The sequence below is a fragment of the Marmota monax genome, unplaced genomic scaffold (genome assembly GCF_021218885.2).
Source record: "Marmota monax isolate L192 unplaced genomic scaffold, Marmota_monax_Labrador192_F-V1.1 WCK01_AAM20220418_F8-fsc00004, whole genome shotgun sequence".
Lineage (NCBI taxonomy): Eukaryota > Metazoa > Chordata > Mammalia > Rodentia > Sciuridae > Marmota > Marmota monax.
The window spans coordinates 8332893-8360400 of NW_026692881.1; the positions used below are offsets into that span (position 1 = coordinate 8332893).

General features: G+C 39.9%; 1 protein-coding gene across 1 annotated transcript in view; it reads left to right on the forward strand.

Moving 5' to 3' along the window:
* The first annotated feature begins 5747 nt into the window (after positions 1-5747).
* Positions 5748-27508, forward strand: part of Pcgf5 (polycomb group ring finger 5) — a 117801-nt gene continuing 96040 nt past the window's right edge. Inside the window, exon 1 of the mRNA XM_046450087.2 lies at positions 5748-5862. The gene's annotated coding sequence lies outside the window, so the exon portion shown is untranslated. The remainder of the gene's footprint in view (positions 5863-27508) is intronic.

Here is a 27508-nt window from a genome sequence, read left to right on the forward strand (position 1 = left end):
AATCAAAGTATTGGATTAAAATCCTATCTTTGATGTAAAAGAGAAAAATGAGGAAATTATTGACTTTTTTAAAAACTAAAGAAAATAATACATTTTAAGAAATTACCTAGGATATTAATTCAGCCATATGTAGAACCAATGCTGTCTATAAATTAAGAAATCTAAAGTAAAATGTGTAACACTGAAAGTCAAATAGTCTTTATTTGTAGAAGATAAGCTTCAGTTTGTGTAGTGTGACACGAAGGTGTTGGAAAAGTCCAGCTGCTCAAAAAAATGTCTTCCTGGCCTTCTTAAAATACTGCTTAGATTTACACCATTAAAATAAACCTCTTCAAATGCACTTTATGTTGTAAAATGCACATTTATTTCACATTCAGCTGTTGTCATGTTTTCCAGTGAATTAGTGTAGCAAGATGACAACTTGCTACAGAGACCAAGATCTGGAAGGGCAGGAGAAAGGGATTCCTTTGGTATGTGTGGTATTACTCAAATCAGTTCAACATGTATGGCCACCTGTCTCATTCCAGATATGGAGCGCAGTTCTAAAGGCAAAAGGTCAAGTGTGGTTCATTGCCTCAAGATGCTTACAGTCCAGAGAAAGTGGGCTGCATAAAGATCATGCGACAGAGAGAGTTTTGAAAAGTGGGCCCAGCAACTAACAAAGGAAAGGCGGAGGGAAAAAGAAGATTGTTCTCATCCATTGCTATGAGATCTTGGGTACATCTAACTTCCACAAACCACAATGTTCTAGGTATGTTAGCTTGTGATATTATTAGTACATTGTCCTAACCCATAGTAATTTGGATGAGAACAATTATTTTGTTAAGCAATTAGAAACCCTAAATTTAAGGAAAACCTTTTTTCTTGGTCCCTATAAGAACCTATTAAAATTTAGGCAGGTAGGTTTGATCCTCTGTGGGCAGATCATCCAAATCCCTTTAATACAATAAGTTTTGGGTCCTTTGAAATTTAAATTAGTAAGATTTTGTATCAGATCTTATAAACTATATGGTTGACCATGAAATACAAGTCCATGGCTAATTTTCATGCTCCTCAGCTCTCTGGAACTTTACTGTATGGCAGGATTGCTAAGACTGATGGGGGAACCAGGGCTGGCAAGATTAAGAAGAAAGAAATATAAAGGAATTGGAACTACAAAGATAAAGGAGAACCTCTTTCAACAGTAAACCACAGGGGCACCCTATTTTCACAAATGGCATTAAACAAGCACCATAAGATATAACATCATGCAATGCAGAAAATATTGGGCTGCTGGGAGCCATTAGCCAAGTAGGTATGACAATTTCCTTGCCAGCGTACCCCATGTTGCTGACATGTTGCAGTGACATTGAACGTAGGTGACCTTGCTCAAGGACCAAGGCAGATTAGGGTGTTCCCGGTTTTAAGATAATCGTGTTTAGGGCGTTCCCAGTTTAGGTTCCAGGTTTAAGGTTTAAGATTATTCCTGCTGGGAATAGGGCGTATCCTGCTGCCTGAGTTCCCCTTGAGTTCTCACGGGATTTAGACAGTATATTTTGGGAGATAGAAGCCCAGAGAACGTGGATTTGGGCAGAGAACGTGGATTTGGGAAGAGAATGTGGATTTCCCCAGAACGTGATTGTAGACGGCTGGTGTGAGTTCGGGAAAGAAGAGTTGCTGTTTGAATCTACAAGCTGTGTGGTGGCTCGTGATTGTGTGCCCAGCCAGACTGTGGCATTGGGCTTAAAAATTGGGGGAACCACAGGAAATCATAATAACATTTGCTTGTCCTTATTGAGTACTGACTATATACCAAGCATTGTGCTTCATAATAGAATGAATGTTCATGAACCCCCAAATTTTATCAGTTGAGATCTTGATGATTTTAGGAAGTGGGGCCTTTTAGAGGGGATTATACCATGAGGGTTGGATCCTCATGAATGGGATTATTGCCCTTATAAAGAGATCCCAGAGAGCTCTCACTGTCTTTCCATTGTGAGGATTCAAGAAGTTGGCAGTATGCACTCTGGAAAAGAAAGAGTGCTCTTAACAGAACTTTGACCATGCTGGCACTCTGACAACAGACTTCCAGCTTCCAGAACTGTAGAAGTAAATGTATGTTGCTTAAGCCACTCAGTCTATGATAGTCTGTTATAGCAATTCAAATTGATTAAAGCAATATTTTCACATGTAACAGAATTCCTAGGACAACCCACTGAGGCAGAGATTATACCATTTCATCTACTATACAGATGAGAAAACTTAATCAGAGATAAGTTCAAGATCCTATAACCTGCCATTTTTCAAAGTAGAAATTTGAAAAGGGGTAGTCAAACTCTAATATCAAATTTTAATCACCTGTATTTCCAAGTACCCAAGTCTTTTAGGGCTCAGATTCTTCACTTAAAACAGACACTGAAGCACAGTAGTACATCTTGTCATTCCAGGGATGGTGAGGCAGGAGGATTGTAAGTTCAAGACCAGCCTCAACAACTGGACAAGACCCTATCTCAAAATAAAAAGGGCTTGGGATGTAGCTTTTTGGTAAAGTATCCCTCAGTTCAATCCCAAGTACTGAAAAAAAGGAAGAAAATAAATAAATAGATAAACACTTCAAGCTATCAGTGTAGCTCAGTGGTAGAGTGCAAATTTCACATAGGAAAGGTCCTAGATTGGACCCCCAAAATAAGTAAGAAAAGAAATAAAGAGTACTATCACATATATTATAAAAATAAATGGACATGTTAGGCTAGACAATGTTGAGATTTCCTTATGACTTAAACATGGTTCTAATTATATGAATTATATCTGTATTTACTGTATTTATAGTTAATCTGTATTTCTGAGTAGGCTATCTCAAAGAACTGAGATTAAAGACAAATTTCCAAAAGACAATCTAGTTATCCTAGCCTTCCTTTGGATTTCAGTCAAGTTGGACCATATTCTTTTCTGTCCCACCAAGAATGCCCTTCCTTAATAGATATCTTTTCAAATTCTATCCTTTCCTCAAAAGTTAGCTGAAATGCTACCTCTTCCCAGTAGCCATTCTCGATCTTTGGAGATTTTGAGTGGGAATGGGTTAGACTGTCATGGGTTGAGATTTGGGGGGAAGTATCTGTACTAGTGAAGGGAAAAGATATAGGCTAAGAAGAAAGGGTATAAGGAAACACAAATATGAACCATAACAGAACTGTCAGCAATGTTGTGGGTGACCTGCACAAAGCCTTCTCTGTGACAGACAATAGAAAAGCCACAAATTGTCTTCAGCCAATGCCCAGCTAATAGGTAGGAGATGAAGATTAAATGTGAGATAATGTGTGTAAAATATATAACGTAGTATCTAGAAGAGCAATGACATGGTAGTTCCCAACTGCATTACCTATTAAGAAACCCAGGCATCTCTTTCATGCTGAAGAAGGCTGAATCCTGCCTAGGGAGGGATATGACAAGCAGAGGTGAAAAGAGACTCAGTGGGGGAAAGAGATGTCAGGAGGAAATAGATGGGAACACAAAGAAGAAAATGAGAGCCATAGATAGAGAAGAGAGAGCAAAAGGAACGTCAGGAAGTCATGGTAGAGAAGGATAGGAGGAGAATGGAAGCCAAAAGTCAAAGAGAAAGGAACGAAAGGAACCGGGAAGAAAACCTTTGGTTGTACTGCAGATTCTGACCTGGAGGAGAAATCCCAGAGGCAACGAGGTGCTGCACCCAAGCTCAGGGCAACAGTCACTTGTTATTGTGCTCTCTGATCCATTCTCCTTTTCCTTCTCTGGCTTATACTGTGGGAATACCAACATCACGCTCTGTCATATAGTCCGCTGGCTTGTCCTGCTTTCTATCACTGGGCGGCTCTGAAGGGTGGGAGAAAAGGGGTAGCCAAGGAATTTCTCCCCAGCACCCTGCTCCAGAAGGGGTCTCCAGCAGTTGCTGCACTTCCTTCATGGCTTTGGTTCACAATGCCTTTCATGTTCTGGCAACCTTCTCTTTCAGTCCCTCAAGCCCTAGGGGAAGAGATGCTTCCAGCAGTTGCTAATCTCAACACTGCCTCATCCTCTCCTGGTTGCACTCCAGTTCTTTCAATACTTTTGTAACTAATTGGCCACATTGAATTATCACTATTGAATTATCTGGGAAAGAAAACTTTGCTTTCATTTGGATTCACCTCAAGTTCAAAGACATTTTCCCAATGGGACCATAAAGCAGCACATATATAGAGAGAAAGGAATCCAGCCATCCCAAGAGTCCAATAGGGTTTGGGTCCATCCAGAGGACAGATTAGAAGCAGCGTTTGATCAGACAGGGACAAATCTACACCAGCTATCGGTACTGGGGGCTCCCCGCCCAAGTAAATATCTGTAAAATGACAGCATTCATGTCTGTTCCTGACTATTCCTCCATGGTGTACTTTATTCACTTTGATCACTGTGAGCTTTGGCTTAAGGAACGGCTCTGTAAAATTCAGTTTTATTCCTCCAAGGGTCAAGTGCCCACTATGAGTATAGGGGTACATAGTGGTGGGAAGTAAATACAGAGACACAGGGAAAACAGAGGGTGTGTTCAGTTTTTGGAAGCATTTGATTTTGGCAAGATGAAGTTTGTGATACAGACTTCGATTTTTCCAGTCCCAGCAGCGCTGCAGACATTGAAAGACTACAGGGTATTATTCTCACAGCTTTCATTTCTCCCATCACCAACACCCTGTTGAAACCAGGCTCCTCTTAAGGAATCCACAGACTAGTGGGGCTACAGCCTAGGCACAAGACTGACTCCCAAGTCAGAATGATGCCAACCACAATCAGAAGAATCTAGGAGGATTTTTGACAGGTGGAGGAAAACGGAGTTTTCAGGCAGAGAATAGAGCAGTCTCCAAATAAGAGAGTGTAAAGAGATAGGCATCTGAGGTTCTGTCTGTAGACAGGGGCTTTAGGGTGATGGTTGGGTAGTGTATAGGAGATCTAAACATGGAGACCCACTTGTGGAGGGCTCGGAGTTTAATGCATTGAAGCTTGAGGCCATGACGGGGTGTCATCAGAGGATCTTGAGCATCAGAGTGGCAAGGTCACTTCTGGGAGGGCAACGTTGGATGCAGTGCAAAGGACAGATTAGAAGTAGAGAAGCCTGAGGCAGGGGAAGGTACTTCTAGTACCCGGAGGGCAGGTTAAACAGGAAGCCTCGATGTGATCCTCGCCAAAGGAGCATATTCACATTAGGGAAGCTTTTCTATCTATTCAAGGGCAAGCTTCCTCCGTCTGTTTGTGTGGGATGAGGTTGTGTGGTGTGTGTGTGTGTGTGTGGAGGGGGGGGGGGACTTCTGCTGCTGGATGATAAGAAGTCTCTAGCCTAGGAAGTTTCGAGTTTCTCCTTGCCAAGGTCGGTCCACTACAGGTGGGCGATTGCAAGCCCGGGGCGAACGCTTGGCTCGAAGCCCGTCCTGGACAGCCGCCGCGCTCGTCCCCTCCAGGCCCGGGCACTGTCGTGGGCCGTGCAGGGCAGGCGCTCCGGGAGCTGTGCGGCGGCGGCTTGAGGAGGCCTGGCGGGCGGCGGCGAGAGGCTGTGCCCCAGTTTGTGTCCAATCAGGGAGTGCGGGCTGTGCCCCGAGCCGGGCAGCAATGCGTAAACAAACCCACGGCAACTCCTCCGCCCCCTTGGCGCGCTCGCCCCGCGCCCGCCGCTGCTGCTGCCGCTACCGCCGCCACAGCGAGCTCCGCTCTCCTCGCGCCCGCCCGCCAGGCTGCCCAGCCCCCCGCCCCGCGCCGCTCGCACCCCCGCTGCCCCGCCCCGCCCCCGTCGGCGCGGGCTCCCTCACCTACCGCCCCACGCGCGCGCGCGCTCACGCACCAGGCGCCCCGCGCGGCCCGCCCGGATCGTGGCCTCTCGAGAGCAAGGTAAGGGCGATGCGCAGAGACCAAGGCGACTTCCCCGCCCGGCACAGCCCGGGGAAGTTTCTGGCGTGGCTGTTTTCCGCTGGGCTAGGGGAAGGCCCCCGGCGCCAAGCGAGCCTGGCGGGCGGGAGGGGGCCGCTCGGCGCCGAGGGTCACAAGTTGCCTAACCTGACATTGGTGCGGGCTGCGCGGCGGGGCGGGCGGCGCACGGAGAGGGGCTGCGCGGCGGGCCCGGCGCTGTGCCGGCTAGGGGAGGGCCCGGAGGAACTTTCTCCTCCCCAGAGGGGCGCCTGCCAGCCCCGGCAGCGGCCCCGTCACAGAAGCAGCGGCTCCCGGGCTGGAGGGAGACCATGAAATGTGTTTGAAGAAGCTGACGCAGTTTGTGACGCTCGCAGCTTCCTGATGGGGACCGGCAACAGTAGCGCCTTCGCCTTAGAGGGACTAGCCGAGTCGGCGCTCGGCCCTTCCCCCGCCCCGGAGCCGTGCGTCCAGGCGCCTAGTTCGGGGGCCGCTGGCTCAGGGTGCGAGCATCTCCTCCGGGCCGGGAGACGGGCCCCGGTAGCGCGCGTCGCTTCCGTTTTGATTAGCTTGGGTTATTATATAAGATGTCACGGAGAGGAAAGGGGCGAGCGGGAGGCGCGTCGGCGAGGACGCTCTGGCCTTCCGCGAGTGGCAGGGAGCGGCAAGAGGCTGGGCCGGGCGGGGACCCACCTGTGCGCCCTCCACGCTCCCTGCGGGCGCCGCCCGCGCGCGTGTCAGGGTGGGGTAGGGGAACAACCGTGCCCGCCACTCCCCTCCCAGCCCCAGAAACACTTGGGCCGCGGCCGAAATGTGCTGTTTCCTCTCCGCCCCCTCTCCTGGGTCTACACGTTTCTGGCTCCAGGCGTTTGTACTTTGAAACATTTGTTTAATATTAAGGAAGCTGCGTGTGCGGCCGTCATAGTACGCCCGGAACGTGTGGCAGTGAGCTCCAGGGCGGTGAATGAATCATCGCCCCGCGGACCCGGCTTGGATGATTCATGCGGGGTACACACACGCGCGCGTACTCGCCGTGTGCCTCAGACCCAGGGAGAGCGGCCCTTCTGCAGTGATGACGCCTGGAGTGGCGGAGGAGAGATAGTGCAAAAGGGCGACGGGTTTCCCTCCCTTCCACATTAACTTTGAGGGTGTCAGGTTCCCCATTTTCCCCAAGGCTTGTTTCGCGTTTTTGGATGGGTGACAAAATTCTACCTGGCTGCTTTAATGAACCGGTGGAGGAAAGCGGATTCGCTGCAGAGCTTGGTACTATCTCATTCAGAATTTGGATGGTGTCGAGTGAGGGAGGTATCAGACTCTGAAGGAATCTTTCTAATAATTTCATCTACTAAAGCAGCTATTCAGTAATCAGCAAATATAAAAAGTAAGTGTATCTTTAAAAAATAAGTGACTCCTTAAGTGGATGGTCTGAAAGATTACATTTTGGGCTTTTTGTTTGTTTGTTTTAAAGGCCAAATTCTAGACAACACCTAGTTTACCATTCATAAACAGATTTTTTTCTCCCACTGTGAACCCCCCTAAACACTAACTTGACTCATTCCCATCCCACTCCACACTTATAGGATGAATAAAGTTTTGTCATCATATTAGGCTCCTCTCAAATAGTGGCTATTCACCCAGGCCCTCTCCATTACTCTACTAACCTCTTGACCCTTTCCACCTCAACCACCCTCCGCTGCCCTATTTGATTTTCTTCATAGCATATAATTGTGTTCGGTATATTGTTTAGGTCCCATCTCTTCTTACAGAAATGTAAGCTCCACTGTGGTAGGGGATTTCATTTGTTCACTGCGTATAACCCTAACATCTAGAACAGTGCCTGGTATATATTAGGCTCTCGGAATTTATTGAAGAGTGAATAAATTAACTCTTTTCCTGGTTTCTTGGTAGGGCTGTCTTTGACAGTTTGAATGGAATGCGTTTTATGGGAAGTCACCACGGTGATAAAGTTTTAATTTTCTCTTTTGACTTCTAATTTTGATTGATTTCTGTCTTCTGTGCTGTTAACTTACAGCACAAGATGGCTTTAAGCATCCTAACCTTATGGTATGAAGGAAGAAGGCATTTGGATCCTTGTCAAGAAAAAGTGCATTACTGTGTAGGTTAGTGGATGATTAAAAATATTATCTGTGCTACTTGAAAAAGTAGTGCAAAACACTGAAGCGGAATCTGCAAAGTAAAATTCTCACATTCCTGTATGTTCCTACTCATTTCAAATATTGATATTCCATATTCCTTCCTCCCCACTACTTGTAAACCATCCTCAAACTTAGCTGTAGTATGGGAAGGTCTATAGTAGATGTGAAGTATTAATTTGACTAAATGAATACAAGATATATTCTACAGAGGCCTTAATTGAAATTTATTGTTGTGGTCAATGTCAGTAACTCCATAGATGAGTGCATAATAGTTATTTAAAATTACAGTGTAAAAAATACAATTATAAAGTAAACATCTTAAATGAATTGTAAAGAATTAAAGATTACTCAGGAATGTGATGAAAGAAGGATTTTTGGATACTCTTCTAGATGATTAACTTTGATAAACTTTATGTTATAAATAATAAACGTTGGATGCATACTAATCAGTTTTAATCTTGTAGCAATACTTTTTATAATTTAGTACTCCAAAGTTAAAGAAGAGTGTGCACTTTTCATAACAGTAACTGTGATCACTTTAGAAGCTTAATCTCAAGAGTGATCTCAAAGAAGATCAAATTTTAGAGCTAAAAGAGACCTTGAAATTATTTGGCACAGTTCTTTTCTTTTTAACAATCTGTTTACTGAGGAAATTAAGGCATAGTGAGATGATTTGCTCAAGATGCAGTCTGGGATTAGAACTGAGTCCTGATTCCTACTCTAGGCCTTACATTGTTGGAAGTCCCTGAATTAACCAGAGCGCCCATGGGGCAGTGGAGGTCCTCCCATCAGTAGATGCAGGCAGCAAAAGTATGTGTTTTCCAACTTTGTACCCTCCAGTATCCCTGGACATCTAGGTACTGAATGAAACTTGTTGAATGTGGTTGGACAAATGAATTTTTAAGTTGAAAATGTATTAAAGAAGGGAAAAGCAGGAAAACAAATTTATTTTCTAGATTGAAGACGTTTTCTGAGAATAGAATGAGAATGTTGGGGGCTGAAGAATGTAGCTCAGTGGTAGAGCACTCATTTAGCAAGTAATCAAGGAAATCAAGGCCCTAGGTTTGATTTCCCCAGCATCCAAGAAAGGGGCTTGGGAGTCAACCTACAACAGTGTAGAGCTGGGAATATTGCTCAATGGTAGAGGTCTTGTCTGAAAAGCATGAGGCCCTGGGTTCGACCCCCAGCACCACAAAAATAATTAACAAATAAATTAATTTGTTTTTTTAAAAAACAGAGCAAGAGAGAGAATGAGAAAATGTTAGCAGTAAATAACCTTAAAATCAGTAAAAGTACTGATTAATTGCTAAGTTTTCATGCTCCCAAGATTTTTTTTTAATGACTTAAAACTTATTAAGTATTCACATCACTTAGTTGGCATATTCACTGGAGAAACAGTAGGAGACAGGAGTTAGAACATCAAGTAGGGCTTGTATATGCCACAGTATTCAATAGAAAAGCCAAGTCTTTCCAGCCAACCAGTTGGGGCTGAAACTCAGCTCTGCTTCTAACAAGCAGTATTCTATACAGCAAGCTACTTAATGTCATTGGAAATTCTCTCATCTCTAAAGCATGTATGTGGTGGTGGTAGGGTGCCCTTTACCTTGAAGGATTGTTGTGATACTGGCATAATGTGTAAAGAGTCTGCTTGCTATGTATGAGGCCCTTGATAAGTAATAAGTGCTATAGTTCCAACTATTGATTTGTATGACTATGGGGATCAGCATAATCTCTAATTCTTCAAATTCCTCAACTATAGAATTGGTGGTTGGGATGGGGGAAGGATCTCTAATGTCTTATCCGCACTTTATGATTTAGGGAACCAATTAAAATACACAATTCAGCGATTTTAGTTTAAGTAAAATGATTTCTATACTCTTGATCTAACGAGAGGAACTACAAAATAATGGGTAGTTTCTAGGCCTAAGAATTTGCTTTAATTAACTTTGATGAAATGAAGTATAATTTATTATTTTATTATTATTAAATAATATTTGTATCCTATAATAATAAAATAATATTATTTTATTATTATAGGATACAAATGTAAATTGAATGTTCTCTTATTCAGCTTACTATAGGTCAGACAGTACAAGGAGGACATGGGTTAATTAGACATGGAATCTTTCCTTTGAGAAGCTCAACAGTCATATAGAGGGTAAAACAGGTAATGAGAGCCTGTGTTACATGGAAGAACTATGACAGAGGCACAAAGAAAATGCTTTTCAGAGAAGGAAAAAAAATCTATTACTAGGCAAAAATTTGGGGAAAGAATTGCTGAGAGCCAAGGCGGAGTCTGTATGGCCCCTGGCATTTTGCCAACAGTATTGATTGACAGGCGAGGCATTACTATCCACCTCTGCCGCAACTTTTGAGTTCTCCCACTATTTTGGAGTTCTCGTGGGGATTTCCGGGGATTCCCCGAGAGTTCCCATTGGTTGGGGAAGTGCAGGAGGAGGGATTTCCGGGAGAGATATTTCCGGCTGGGGGTTCCTGGACAAGCCGCCTGGCGTTCAGGAGGATTCCCCGGGAGCTGTGTGAAGTGTTTTCCTGCAGTTCAAAAATAAAGTTTGTTCCTGCTTGAGTGACTCCTGATTTGTGCCCAGCCAGACTGCGGCAATTGGCGGCCCATGCGGGGAACCTCTGAAGCTTCTGGGTAAGTGAAATTGCTTGCCCCTAAGGGAAGGCGAGAGAATGGGTGACCATTTTAAAAAACAATGTGTTCTTGTTTTGATTTGTTTTGTGTTTGTTTCAAGCTGCCTATCCCTAGAATTTTCTCAGGCAGATTGGGAAAAATAGTTGGCTCAAGGTTTGAAGTTGTTCGCCCCTGAGGAAGAGATAGAAATAGACCACAAATGCACATATCAAGAAAATAGGAAAATTGATACAACGATTTTTTGTTCCGTTTTTGTTTCATTCTGTTTCGGTTTTGTTTTGTGTTATCTTATTGGGTTGCGTTATCTTTATAACAGATTAGAAATTAGTAAAAAACAAACTGAAAGACTGTTAAGTAAATTGTTAGAGGTTCAGACCATGGAGAAAGACATTTTAGATCAAGCAAAAGAGAAGGTCTCTCAAGCTAGTCAGACAGAGGAAGAAAATTTAAAGGAAGAAAGCTTAGAGGAGAAACAGCTATTAGGGAAAAAGCTACAACAGGAGGCTGCTACTAACACCGTTCTATCACCAGAGGGCTAATTCAACCAACAGCTCCCCCTATGGAGATAGCTGAGTGGCCCTCAAACCCCGTAGTTGATAGATGGGATCCTGAGACAGGACCTCAAAGATTAGCATGCCCTGTACTTGAGCAGGCAGGAGGGCAGCGAATTCACCGTGCTTTAGATTTCAAAACAGTGAAGCAGTTAAAGGAGGCTGTAACAACCTATGGTCCTCAAGCACCGTTCACTGTAAGCATGGTCGAATCCATTACCAACTTGGACATGATGCCAGCAGATTGGGCTAGTATGTGTAAATCTGTGCTAAATGGAGGACAATATTTGTTATGGAAGGTTGCCAATGAGGAATTTTGCAGGGAGACAGCTAGGCGAAATGCAGCAGCCGGTTACCCTCAAAGAAATCTAGATATGTTATTAGGAAAAGGACCTTATGAGGGTCAACGGCAACAAATTGAATATGATCCTGGCGTATACGCACAAATTGCTGTAGATGCGGTTAGGGCATGGAAAACTTTACAGGGGCATGGAGATTTACAAGGTCAATTATCTAAGGTAATACAAGGAACTAATGAACCTTACGCTGAATTTGTAGATAGGCTTATTCAAGCAGCTTCCAGAATTTTTGGGGATACAGAACAGGCAATGCCATTTATAAAACAACTGGCTTATGACCAAGCAAATCGTTGCTGCAGAGAGGTCATTAGACCATTGAGACATGAAGATTTAAACACATATATTAAATTATGTAGAGACATTAATGAACAAGGGCAAGTCTTAGTAGCAGTACAACAGGCTTTAGATGCCAGGCAAAAAACATGCTATAATTGTGATCAAACAGGACATTTTAAAAGGAGTTGCCCCATAGGAGGAGGGTTTAACAAAGCTAGGTATCAAAGGAATAGAATACCGGGTATTTGCCCACGATGCTGTAGAGGGAAACATTGGGCTAATGAATGCCGTTCTCAAACCACCATAGAGGGTATTCCGTTATCAAAAAACAGACAAGGACCAAGTGTTTACCCACGATATCGTGGAGAAAGGCATTGGGCTCCATTGCCAAAAAACGGACAGGGGGGCCCAATGCTCCGGGGCCCACAACCACAAATGTACGGGGCACTGGAGGAACCCAGAAACACCATGGAGGAACCCAGCAACACCATCAGGGTAGTGCCCAGGACACATTATCCATCAGATCTCTCATCAGACGAACCAGAGGGAGCGCAGGGTTGGACATCTGCGCCTCCGCCAGAGCAGTACTAACTCCAGAGATGGGAGTTCAAATCATTCCCACAGGAGTAAAAGGACCAGTAGGCTTATTGTTAGGACGCAGTTCTTCTACGCTAAAAGGACTTATGATAAGTCCCAGGGTAATTGATCCCGATTATGAAGGTGAAATAAAAATTATAGCTAGTTCTCCAAAGGGTATATCAGTAATTTCACCAGGAGATAGAATAGCACAGTTATTAATAATACCCAGCCTACATGATAAATTTTCCAGTAGTACTATAGAAAGAGGTTCCAGGGGATTGGGCTCCACAGGTGTAGATTGGGATATGCTGTCTTTAAATTTAGATTCTCGCCCCATGCTAAAACTAAATATTCAAGGACATGAATTTAATGGGCTACTGGATACAGGTGCAGACCTTAGCATCATATCTCATCAAGAATGGCCAAAACATTGGCCATTACAACAAGCCACTCAAACGCTTCGAGGCCTAGGAGTGGCGACTAATCCCCATAGAAGTGCAATGGTATTAGATTGGAAGGATCCTGAAGGATGTGAAGGAACTATACAGCCATATGTATTGGATCATCTTCCTATAAATTTATGGGGACGAGATGTCCTAGATCAATTAGGTTTGACATTAACAAATAACATCAATCCAAATGCGCCCACTATTAGGGCTAGACAAGGTTTCAGGAAAGAAAAAAGATTAGGAGAACAAGGTATAGCAGCACCAATTCAAATAGATCAAGGAATAAATAGACATGGACTGGGTTTTCAGAAGGGGTCACTGAGGCAATAAAAATTACTTGGAAATCAGATAGACCAGTATGGGTTCCTCAGTGGCCCCTGACTAAAGAAAAGATACAAGCAGCCCATGACCTGGTCAAACAACAATTAGCGGAGGGACATATACAACCTTCCATATCTCCTTACAATACTCCCATTTTTGTCATTAAAAAGAAATCTGGTAAATGGAGATTATTGCAAGATTTAAGAGCCATTAATAATGAGATGGTTATTATGGGACCTGCTCAATCGGGGATTCCTCAATTGTCTGCTTTGCCAAAAACCTGGTACGTTTTAGCTATAGATATTAAAGATTGTTTTTTTTTCAATTCCAATTCATCCTGAGGATAGTCCACATTTTGCATTTACTATCCCTGCACTGAATCATGAAGGTCCTGATCAGAGATATGAATGGAAAGTACTCCCTCAAGGGATGGCTAACAGACCAACTATGTGTCAAATTTATGTTAACAAAGCAATCCAGCCACTTAGAAATCAAAATCCTAAACTACAAATATTTCACTATATGGATGATGTATTGTTAGCACACAAAGATAAAAACACATTGCTAGAATGTTATGCCACACTTACAAACTTATTAAAAAATTATAATCTAGAGATAGCAATAGATAAAGTACAATTAAATTTTCCAATTAATTATTTAGGAGTTCTATTATCCTCAACCATGGTCCGTCCACCAAAAATTCAAATACGAGTAGATCAACTCAAATCACTTAACGACTTTCAAAAGTTATTAGGAGACATAAATTGGATAAGGCCTTATCTAGGTATACCAACAGGAGAGTTGGGACCTTTACTTGATATCCTAAAAGGTCCATCAGATCCAAATTCACCCCGCATGTTAACGCCTGAAGCAAGAAAGGCATTAAAAATTATTGAAACATATATGGAAAATATGCATTTGGATAGAATTGATATAACTTTACCTTTATTATTTATTGTAATGCCAACAAAAAATATTCCTACAGGAGTATTTTGGCAAGAAGGTCCATTATTGTGGATACATTTATCTTATTCTCCTAACACTATTCTTACTAGGTATCCTGAGGCTGTAGGACAATTAATACTCAAAGGAATAAAAGCAGCAAAGGGAGTGTTTGGAATTTCTCCCAATAAAATTATTACTCCATATACTATGGATCAAATTGATGAGTTAGCTAATGAGTTAAATACTTGGGCAATAATCATGTGTAAATCTAATGTTTCATTTGATAATCACTTACCATCTAATCCTTTGTTGTCTTTTTGGTCTTCGCATCCTGTAGTTTTTCCAAAAATGACAAGAAAAACCCCTATCATGAATGCTCCAAATGTATTCACTGATGGGTCAAATAATGGTACAGCAGCAGTAGTTACCCCTGATCAAACATTTACATTTTTAGTACCCAAACAATCAGCTCAAAAGGTAGAGCTTAATGCAGTATTACAAGCTTTTGTGATGTTTAAAGATTCTGTATTTAATTTATTCTCTGATAGTCAGTATGTAGTTAATGCTATAGTATCCCTTGAAGATGCTGGCAGGATTTCCCCTTCCTCTACTGTTTTCTCTTTGTTTTCTGCTATACAAAGTCTAATCTGGAACAGAAAAGATCCATTCTTTATAGGACATATCAGGGCACATACAGGATTGCCTGGAGCCCTTAGTTTGGGCAACGATTTAGCAGATAAAACTACACATGACATACATATTTTCTCTACACTAGAAAAAGCTACACATTTTCATAAAAAGTTCCATGTCAATGCTAGATTTTTACAAAAGCGTTTTAAAATAACTAAGGAACAAGCTAGACAAATAATAAAACAATGTCAAAATTGTGTGACCTTTTTACCACAAGTTAATCTTGGAGTCAATCCTAGAGGACTGATACCTAACCCTATTTGGCAGATGGACGTCACACACTTGCCACAATTTGGAAAATTAAAATATTTGCATGTTACAGTTGATACTTCTTCCGGATTTTTGATGGGCTCCCTTCATTCCGGAGAAAAAACTAAAGATGTTATAGCTCATTGCTTACAAAATTTTGCCACTGTGGGCGTTCCCAAACAGTTAAAAACAGATAATGGTCCTGGTTATACTTCTACCTCTTTTAAACAATTTTGCTCATCATTTGGCATTACTCATATAACAGGAATCCCATACAATCCTCAGGGACAAGACATAGTTGAAAGAGCTCATCAAACTATTAAAATGTACTTATTAAAGCAAAAAGAGGGAATTGGAAAGGGGTATATATCACCCAAAGATAAACTTAAAATAACCCTTTTTACTCTAAACTTTTTAAATTTGGATTCATCAGGGCTTAGTGCTGCGGAAAGGCATATGTGTCCAAAAAATGTACATAAGCCTAAGGTACTTTGGAAGGATATTCTAACAGGACAATGGAAAGGTCCTGACCCAGTGATTGTCTGGAGTCGGGGTTCTGTTTGTGTTTTTCCACAGGGAGAACAGCAGCCGATTTGGATTCCAGAGAGATTAACTAAAACAATTTCTACATACCAAAAGGAAGATGATTTGACTCAAATCCATAACAGCTGATATCCAGAACTCCAGTTTGGCTATTCTTACATCTGCGACAGTGATTAACCAGGATGCTTTTTTCAATATTTATTTTATTATTTGCCTTTTCCCACATCATAAAGTTCTATTTTATTTTTGAGCTCATACAGACCTAGGTTAATGTTTTTCTAATCAGTTTTATTTTTTGACTGTGGAGTTTTTAAGCATTGCAATGGAGATTTCACCTAGGTAAAGCTACAAGGCCTTTACTATTGTCTTATGTGTTGTATGTTACGTGTGCACACTTCTGTTTTGTGTTGTATGTCTGTATGTGCGTATGTCCATATATCTCATATGAGGAGCGCTCATGCATAAATGGATCTGAATTTTTTTATTCACGTGATTTTAATGGTTTAATTTAGATTGGGTAAACAGCTGTTGAAAATTGTTTTAATATGTGAACAAATAAGGAGGTTAACAGATCTGTTTGTTTACTTTCACCTTTCCTTCTCATTATATTTAATAATTCTGTTCAGGATAATGTAAATTGTTCAAAAATTGTTTTCTTAGTGCCTGTTGGAATGTTACATAATTTTTTTCTTAGCATCATTGCCAGAATTCCTATCTTCATCCCAGTGCCGGTGAAGACAAAACCAAACTACAGCTTCTTCGATAGTTATCACAACAAACTGTATAAACTGATGCATCAATGAATAATAACTCAACAAGTAATGCTCAATCAAGGAGTCGATTTACTTTGGGAGGAAATGGACATATTGACAGATTCCTCTGCTTTGAACTGCTTGGAGAACTTGCCTGGACTATGTATCACTTGTATGCATTGTGAACTATCTGTTGGTGCAGCGAATTGTGGTAGTGCTGGAGTATTTTTGCTGATGGTGTCATCGGTGGTACAATTTTTCAAAGGAGCCCTCAATTGGCTTAGTGTCATGGCATTTTGCATCCTCCTCCCTTCTCCTAGTGATGGTCTAAAATTTGTGGGCCAACAGAGGTGAGGCAAAGAACCTCACCCCCCACTGGTGCAAAGGCCTATCCACAAGTATGGCTGTATGCTGGACCGGTAGTCAGTGACGGGTATGATCCAATTGCAGTGGTACCAACCTAAGACAGGAGGCTGACGCCTAGAGGTCAGTTCATCTGATGACGGGTAAGGACCATATGTTGAATTTGACTGCCTAACAGGCACGGTCCCTAAGACACATTGCTTGTTGTTTAATTAAACAAAAAGGGGGAGATGCTGAGAGCCAAGGTGGAGTCTGTATGGCCCCTGGCATTTTGCCAACAGTATTGATTGACAGGCAAGGCATTACTATCCGCCTCTGCAGCAACTTTTGAGTTCTCGCACTATTTTGGAGTTCTCGTGGGGATTTCCGGGGATTTCCCGAGAGTTTCCATTGGTTGGGGAAGTGCAGGAGGAGGGATTTCCGGGAGAGATATTTCCGGCTGGGGGTTCCTGGACGAGCCGCCTGGCGTTCAGGAGGATTCCCCGGGAGCTGTGTGAAGTGTTTTCCTGCAGTTCAAAAATAAAGTTTGTTCCTGCTTGAGTGGCTCGTGATTTGTGCCCAGCCAGACTGCAGCAAAGAATTAGGGAATTTTGAGCAAGGCCTTAACGAATTGGTCGGACATCAACTGGCAGAAATTTGGAAACCAGCCTTTATTAAGATTTGAAGCAAAAAATATAGGAGCTTATGCAGGAATGGAGAAGAAAGTGGTTATGATGGAGATTGAGGAGCATGGAAGCAGTTTAATGGGAGAGAAGGTGGCATGGGAAGATTAAGAACACATTGTGAAGCATCTCAAATGCTAGACTAAGCCTGTTGATTAGAGAACCACCAAAGATATGCTAAGTGGGGAAATGGTGTGTTCAAAGCTGTGCTTTAAGACTGATCTGCATTGGGAACCATGGGTAGTCCCAGTCAGGAAACTGTTAAAATAGCCTCCAGAAAAGAAGGGATGATAACCTAAATTAGGGTGGGGGCAGGCGGGTTGGCTGAGATACATTTAGAAGTACATGCAAGAGAACTTATTGGCTCATTGCATGTGGGAGTTGAGGGAGAATCAAAAAGAGAAGCTGAGTAACCAAGGATGGGATTGACAGGAATTCAAATAGATGGTCAGGAAAAACCACTAATAATATACCTGCAGGTAGTGCTCAATCAATAAATATCTGTCTAATTTATGGAGATGTTTATATATTAGGAATTGGATATATTAACTTTTTTGTGCCTAAGAACTATCCAGATGAATGAGAACCATTAAAACAGAACGTTTGGAGGCATTCTTTTGGGGGAGGATAATAAACCTATGAGAATATCCAGAGTGTGTAGGTGAGAATAATAAAAGGCCTGAGCAGAGCCTTGGGAAAGAATATTTGAAGGCTTGGAGGAAGACAGAAGGTAGCAGCCAAGATACTGAAAAAAGAAGCATAAGAGAATGAGGAAAACATAGGTGATATGGTTTATATATTAGGTTCGATCCTCAACACCACATAATAATTTTAAAAAGTTATTATGTTTACCTACAACTAAAAATATTTTTTAGAAAAAGAAAGGCGAGGAAGGAGAATTTGAAGGAGCCTGATAAAATTGAGGGGCTGAAATTGAAGAATTGCAGGTGCTCATTAGATTTGTCAGTGAGACCATTATTAGTAGCCTTTGAAGAGCAGGGTTCATTAGGCAATGGAAACAGAGGTCAGTTGGATACCTGAGGTATGCCTGAATGCAAAGGAAATGGAGAGAGCAAATATAAACTGTGGCTAATCTATGAAAATTGAAGAACTTAATAATGAAGGTAATGTATGGATGTGAAATTTTCTTAAATAAAAGACTGCACAGAAAGCCCCGGACTGTTTGTGGAGGGAGTAGCTACCAATGGAGGGGAAGAAATTGAAGACCAAGGGAGCAAATAAGAGGAGAATTAATGTGCCAGGCAGTCCTCAGGAAGGACAGGAGCAAAATAGGGTGACCTTATATCTGGATTACCCAGGACAAGTATCAGTTCATACTTATTATCCAAGTTTAATTAATTATGGAATAATATTTGGACAGATAATACCCATTTTTAATCTAAAACAAATTCTTCTGAAAACAAATTATTTGATCACCCTAATTATGATAAAGAAGTTTTTTTTTGTGAAAAAAAAAAACACATGGTGATAAGACAAGAAAAACAAATAAAAAGTATACTGATTGGGAAGGAAGATAAAAGTGTCATTATTTGAAGATAACATTATTCTATATAAAACATCTGAAATAACCAGAAAAACCTCCTAAAACTAATAAGCAGTTATAGCAGAGGTACAGCATACAAGGTTAATATACAAAAATTAATCACTTTCATAAATACAAGAAATGAAATGACAAAATTTGAAATGAAGAATATAGTCCAATTTACATTAGCATCCAAAAAGAAATGAAATACTTAGGTATGAACCTAACAACATGTATAATATCCATGTGAGGAAAACTATAAAACTGATTAAGTAAATCAAAGAAAAAACTTAAATAGATGGAAACCGAGATTCTACGTTCACAAAGAGGAAGACTCAACATTGTCAAGACTTCCCAATTTGATTTATAGATTCAGTGCAATATCAGTCAAAATTCTGGCAAGTTATTTTGTGGATATTGACAATTTCTCTACTCTAAGGTTTATAAAGAAAGACAAAAGAAACTCTAGATAGGGCAGAGGGGTTGGGGGGAAGGGAGGGGGTGTGGGGTTAGAAATGATGGTGGAACATGATAATCATTATTATCCAAAGTACATGTATGAAGACATGAATTGGTGTGAATATACTTTGTATACAACCAGAGATATGAAAAACTGTGCTGTATATTGTAATAAGAATTGTAATGCATTCAGCTGTCATATATAAATTTAAAAAAAAAAGAAAGAAACTCAAGAAAGGCAAGAGACCCAGAACAGCCAACACAATAGTGAAGGAGAACAACAAAATTAGAAGAAAGATAAACAACCTAACTTTAAGACTTACCATAAATCTGTAGTAATCCAGGCAATTTGGTACTGACAAAAGATTAAACAAATAGATCAGTGGAATGGAATAGAGATACCAGAAATGGACCTACATAAAGATAATTGACTTTGAAAAAAGAGAAAAGGCAATAAAATGAAGAGAGCATCTTTTCAGCAAATGGTGTTGGAACAATTGGACGTCCACATGAAAAAAATAACTAGATACAGACCTATACTCATTACAAAAATTAACTCAAAATGAATCACACCCCTGAATATTAAGTTATAGAACTCCTAGAAGATAGCATAGGAGAAAATATATCGGACCTTTGATTTGGCGATAGCTTTTTAGATATGAGATCAAAGGCATGATTCAGGGAATAAAGATTTGATAAACTATGCTTTTATTAAAATTTTTCAAAAGTCTGCCTCACAAAGGACATTGTCAAGAGAATAAAAAATGAGCCCGTAGATGGAGAAACAATATTTGGGGAAGACACACCTAATAAAGGACTATAACTCAAATATACAAATAACTCTTATAATTCAATAATAAAAAAACACCCAAATTTTAAAAAGTGGGCCAAAGTCCTTAACAGACATTTCACCAAAAGAAAATATACAACTGGCAAATAAACATATGAAAAGATGTTCCACATCAAGCACCATCAGGAAAATGCAAATTAAAACAAGTGATATACCACTATGTACCTCTTAGAATGGCCAAAATCTAGAACACTGACAATACCTAATGGTAACAAGGAAATGGAACCATTCATTGCTAGTGAGAATGCCAAATAGTACTGGCATTTTGGAAGACTGTTTGGTGGTTTCTTAGAAAACTACACTTACTTTTACCATGCAATCCAGCAATTTCTTTCCTTGGTGTTTGCCAAAAGGAATTGGAAACTTCCGTTCACCAAAAAAAAATCTGTACAGTGGTATTTATAGCAATTTTATTCATAATTGAAGTAATCAAGATATTCAACTTTGAAGCAACCAATATATCCTTCAGAATAAACTGGTATATCCAAACAATGGGATATTATTTGATGCTAATAAGAAAGGAAGAAATGAGCTATCAAGCCATGAAAAGATTTACGGAGGAAACTTACATGCAGATTAAGAAGTACAAGGAGGCAATCTCAAAAGGCTACATATTGTATGATCAATTTTAATTATATGACATTCTGGAAAAGTAAAAACTATGGAGACGATAAGAAGATCAGGGATTGCCAGGAGTTAGGGTAGAGGGGCAGGGATAAATAGGCCAAACACAGAGGATTTTTAGAGCACCAAAAGTACCCCATATGATACTATAATGATGAAACATGTTGCTATACATCTGTCCAAACCCATAGAATGTTCAAGCAAAAAAGTGCAGATGTGACATGGAGAAAGAGAAATTAGATGAAGGTAAAAGAGGTTCTGAGTTTTAAGGAGCAAAGCTGGGAGAGGGCTGTATTTAAATGTATTGTTCTCTTTTGTTGATTTGCTAGAAATAAGTTGAGAATGAGACATGAAGCTGAGATAGAGGATCCTGAGTCAGAAAGACTTGGAAAGCTGTGGATCTACATGCAATTTGAAGATCCAAAGGTGATGAGGCCTGGACAAGTTGCTAGAAGGCTTTGCTCCAGTGATAGCATAAATGGTTATTGTATTCATGACTTTCTCCAGCAATGCTCAGAAAATTTGGAAGTGAAGATGGTGTGGGTGTCATTAAAACTTCCAACTCCATATGGGCCCTCAGTTGAGTGGAAGGGGCTAGAGACTGAGTATGGGGATGAGGCCAGCCTGTGTGATGGCTGGTTCTGCAGGAGCAAAGGAGAGTGAGAAATGGGAATCTGGAGGGACATTCTGAGGGTAATGGTAGAGGGCACGAGGAACTTTCAGGGGATTTTATAATTATAGAGGGCTCAGTTCTGAGTGATGATGTTATTGCAAAGTGTGGCTGAACTTGAGGATTGTGAAGGGACTGAGGTCATTGGAGGCAGAAGGTCATTAATTGGTCTTGAGTTATGAGACCAAAGTATCAAAATGATTGTATAACAGTGCCAATATCTGTTTTAAAAATTAGAAGAGATTATGCATGTTAAAGCCTTTCTGAGCATTTAGTCCATAGGGTTGGAAAGTGCCTTAAAGATGTTAAGAAGGTATTCCTTCCTTTAAAAGATAAGGAAGCTCTAAATTCTTTCAGACACTTTCTATAAATGTGCTAAAGATCACAGACATGTGGCAGAGCTGGCACTGGAGAGAACTAGTTTCCCTGAATCTCAGTTAATATTGTCCTGTAGGACAGAATTAATTAAAGTATCCAATCAACAAAATCTTAGAAAGCTTCCCCAAGTACAACTTTTCCAGTACTTTAGAAAACACTAGTGTAAAAGTGCACAGAAATCAGCAAGGAGAGCTATGGTGTATGAAGCCATGTGCTCTGACTTCTAACTAAAGGCAGGTGATGGCATCTTTGAAGAAGACCCATAAAAAACACCACCAGTTTTTAAAAAGATAAGAGTCAATGGGAGGGCTGAGGCTGTAGCTCAGTGGTAAAGTGCTTGCCTCTTATGTGTGAGGCACTGGGCTCAATCCTCAGAACCACATAAAAATAAATAAAGATAAATATAGATGTGTTCATCTACAACTATAAATAAAACTAAATCTACAACTATAAATAAAAATAAATAAAGTTGTGTTCATCTACAACTATAAGTAAAAATAAATAAAGATGTGTTCATCTACAACTAAATATTTTAAATATCATCTACAACTATAAATAAAAATAAATAAAGATGTGTTCATCTACAACTAAATAAATATTTTAAAAAATAGGAATTCCCTCTTGAAGTTGTGACTGCATTTAAAAAAAAGAATCAATGGGTAAACAAAATATGAACTTCATTACTAATGAAGGCTAGTTTGGAAAATATACCTTGATGTGAAACCCAAAATGATCTCATGCACCTCCATTCCCCTACTCTAAACTTCACATGGAAAGTTTGAGACTACAGAACAGAAATACTCACACAGGTTTCTGCCTTTTACTGACCAGGTAGAGAGCAAGAGGAAGAAGCCAAATACTTTATGCTGAATATCTTTGATAGAAAAAGGCTATCCATTTTAGAACTGAGACCTGTGAAACAGTCACACACTTGCTCCACCTCTATGGGGAAGAATATGGTGTAGGATGAGATACCAGGAGTGGATACCTAATATCCTTCCTTTGGAAACCTCCTGAGTGGCAAAGAGGTGTTGTTTTCCCTTTAACATAAACTTATTGAATACTTATAACTTTGTTTTTGTTTTTGCATTTGAATTGAACTACTCTCTAAGGCATCAGGTGCGTTGTTATGAACTGAGAGTGGATGAGATGACCAAGAACAGTTTGACCACAGACCCTTGGTTTATCAGTTTTGCAATCACACTTCCTGGCTCCCTCCTTCCTCACTGGGCATCTTAGGAAATTCATAGATGTCATGACAGAGACTACCAGCTTTGAGATCCTTAGAAATAAGAACTTCGGAAAAGTAGGGTTTTTTTTTTTTTCCTTTTTCCTTTCTTTTCCCCTTGTAAAATATTTAAGCCTTTTTAGACTTATGTTACTATTTTATGTCCTGATTCTGTCACTATTTTTAATCCTTGCTTTTTTTGTGTGATGATGGGGATCAGACCCAGGACCTCACACATGCAAGGCGAATTCTACCACTGAGCTATATCCCCAGCCTACTATTTGTAATCTTATTAACCAATTATTAAGTGCCCCAGTTTCCTCATCTGTAACATGGGAGAATATAATCTTTGTACTGTCTCCTGAGGATTTGATGTGAAAGTTCTTTGCAAATAGTGATATGCAAATGTAAAGTATCAATACTACCATGGGGGATGCAATGTCAACTGTGAAGTTTGAGAAATTTTATTTTAAATAAAATGTTTTGAGTAAAACAAACTATTTAAATGTGGTGGAATACGGGTTTAGCCTTTTAAAATAAATCATAGCAGTTTTTCTCCTTTATCCATGTCAGACTGTATATTAATTCTAGCCAAGTGAGATGAAGGCAGTAAGCTCTCTGACAAGTGAAATTTCTGCCTTATCTATTTCTCTTTTAACGTTTTTTAGAAAAGTTCTTTTTATTGCAAAACATAATATATACAGAAAAATTTTGAAATGTAAATATACACTTTAATGAATTGTGAAAAGTAAGCAGCCATGTAACTACCATCCAAATCAAGAACTAGACATATTTAATAAAATCAAATTCCCCATGGGAATTTTTTCTCCTGTTAGATGCTTGGTGGTTTCCCCAGACCAACTGGGAAGTCATGATTAGTAGCAGGAGGCAATTATCAAGTTTTGGTGGGTCCAAGCTATATGCTCATTTCAAATGGAATTAGACGAAAGGTGTAATATTAGTGTTTTGTTCTAATGATTCTCTTGAAATTTCTTATTTTTATAGCTGCAAATTTAGTGTTTAGGGAAAGCACTGTGTCTTCAGACTTAAAAGATTAAAATCTTTAGGCTAATCATCTTTATATTCGTGCCCTTTTACATGAGAGTGAAAAGATTGTGATCCTTTGGATATGAGAAAGGTCTTCATGCTTGATTATTTTTTAAAAGTTTTCTTCTTCCTTCCTTTGCCTGTTTTTAGAAGCAATACAGACAAGATTCAAGTACTGATGATGGCTTTATACAGTACACAGAGGTCTGCTTGGAAAATACTTGACAGTTATCAAGGCAAATACCTTTCAGCTCAGGTCACCCACCATAGCTGGATATGAAGTGGCAGGAAGGATTCAGTGAAAAAGCTTTATTGCATGAAAAATACATATTCCTTTCTTTAATATTAGTCTAGTGTTATAAGTCCTATCATGTTTTAAGACTAAATTAATAAATTAATAGATTAAAAGTCTTTTGTGTTATTCAGAAAAGAATTCTCTTGAATAATATTTTTCTGTGATTAAGAATGAAAGACTTTTCTCACATTTTAATAAATAGTAAGAAAATTGAGAAAATAGCTACTCAGATGTGTCTATAAAACAGAAAAAGCAATGTGTTCTAAAAGAAATCAATAAAGAAAGAATCTTCTTTGATGGCAATCTCTGTGGTTGTAAGATTTGGTTAATGGGTCTTCAAATTAGAATTTGGTACATTGAATATATGTGTTTACTATTAGTCCTTCCTGAAATGAAAGAACTCTTTTCTAAGTAAACTGAGAAGGCTTAGAGAAAAGACCTAGAGATGCTGACATTTGAAATCCCACAATGAAAAAAAAAAAAAAGACTCATGACTTATTCTTTCTACAGTGAACCAACCAGTCAACAACCCCAGAACCCTATTTCCTCCTACCCACCATGAACATGGAATTCAGTCAGCTTTTTAGTGCCTTGCTCTTGAATACAATTATGTGGCCAATAAATATGAGACATTTGAAGAAAGCCTTCAACAACGACAACAACAAAAAAGACTGAAATCAAAATAAATATGAAAGCAACAACAAAATCAACCATGGAGCCAGGTGAGGTGGCACAAGCCTGTAATCCCAGGACTTGGGAGGCTGAGACAGAAGAATCGAGAGTTCAAAGCCAGCCTCAGCAACTTTGAGGTGCTAAGCAACTCAGTGAGACCCTATGTCTAAATAAAATACAAAATAGGGTTAGAGATGTGGCTCAGTGGTCGAGTACCCTGAGTTCAATCCCCTCACCCCCCCCCAAAAAAAAAAAGAAAGAAAAGAAAAAAGAAAAAACAACCATGGAGAAAGAGAAATGCAAAGAGAAGAAGAAAATGAAAATAATCAAAACTAACCTACTTAATATGTAGAGAGATGAAAAATTGCTCCCATAAAATAAGAATAGGAACTGAAAAAATAGTAACCAAAGAATAAGAAATAGATCTTAATATTTAAAAGTAAAATGGCAAAAAATGTCGTTAAGCAGAACAAGAAGATCAAGTAAAAATTAAAAGCAAAAATATCAAAATTAGGAGAGAAGAAACAGAAATAAAGGATCAGATCAGCAGCTCTCATATCAAACTAATGAGAGTTCTGGAAAGAGACTACAGAGAAAAGCAAAGGACAGGGGAGATTATCAAAGAAGTAATACAAGATTTTCCCCCAGAACTGGAGGACTTTAATTTGAGGATTAGCCAGGAGAATGAGGAAAAAAGACCACAAAAGACACCGACTGTATGAATCATATCACTGTAAAATTTCAACATACTAAGGAAAACGGAGCTACCCTAAATCCTGCAAAACAGGTTGCATGCAAGAAGATTGGAAAGTGGAATGGGACTAGATGTCATAACAGCAACACTGGAATCTTCAGAACAGTGGATTTATTCCTTCAGAATTCAGAGGGAATTTTTCTCAAAGTAAAATTTTAAATGCATCAAACTATCAAATGCAAGGTAAAATAAAAACATTTTGAGATAAAAGATCTAAAAATTTTATTCACTGTAAAATTTCATAGGAAGCAACTGGAAGGTATCTTTTAAAAAAATCTTAATTTGAGAATAAACCATGACAAAATATTATGTGAAATTCCAGAAGCAGATAGTCTGATATAAAAAGAAAGAAAAATAAAAAGAAAGAAAATTCCAGAATGACAAGTTTTAGAAGCTAGTCTAGATCCAAATAGAAGGCAGGATGATTCCAGGAAGAATAATTTATAGGAGTTTCCAAGTAAAAATAAAAACAAACCTGATAGATGACCTGATACATTTGGCCAGGTGTAAAATATTTTTTCAGAAGGAGTTTCTAGATCCTGTGAAACTTCGAGGATGAATTACCAATTCAAAAAATTGCAAACTCCAGAAGAATAAATGGTTGTATAAGAAAGAAACAGAGTGAAAATGGCTCAGCAGATATTTACAGAGGTCATGATAATATAAATCACTAGAGTGCTAGTTAGAGTGTAAGACTGTGCTGCTATAATAGATACTCCTCAGATTGTGACTTAAAGAACAAAGTGATTTATTTTCATCTCATGTGTCAGTTCAAGGTGAGCATTTCAAGTGGATTGATGTGCCTGCTTCATACAGTCATTCAGGAACCCAGATTTCTTCCATCCTGTTCTCTGGGAATTCTCTAGGGCATTGCCCTAATCTGTATGGTCAAAACCTGGTCAGTCAATGTCTGTGATCCAGCTCATAAGAAAAGGAAAGGGTAGCAAGGGACAGAGGTGTAAGACCCAAGCCTGGAAGTGGCGTACATCACTTTTGCTTAGATTCTAACAGCAGAAATGTAATCACGTGGCCACACCTAGGGGCAGTATTCAGAATTTTTAACAACTGGTAGCCCAGCCACTGACAAGTCAGAACACAGGTCTGCTGTGGAGTGGAGGCAGGTCTTGAAAGCTCCCAGGTGCATCACATGCTAACTCTTTGTTTGCTGGATTATGGGAAATGGTGGGTTGGGGAGTGTCCAAAAGAAGGATTAGATAAAACTTGGGTAGCAGCTATTTACCAGCTGGTGTAGAAGTCTTTTAATGGTATACTAATTTATAGTATAGAGCTATACTAAGCCATACAGACTAAATATTGACCTTGGCTATACCTGATGCAAGGGAGACTGGGGAAAAAAATGTTGCCATGATTCTATCAGGTGAATGGAAGAGGATCAACTGGTATATAGTGGGACATCTGCAGTTGTACTAGTTAATAAATGTCTAACAATAAATCAAGAAACATACACATGTTGTTTAGGATATAAAACTAAATTTCAGAAGAAATAGCTAAAAATTTTCTTAGTAATTCCCCTTAGTGGAGAGGTGAAGCAGGGTACTG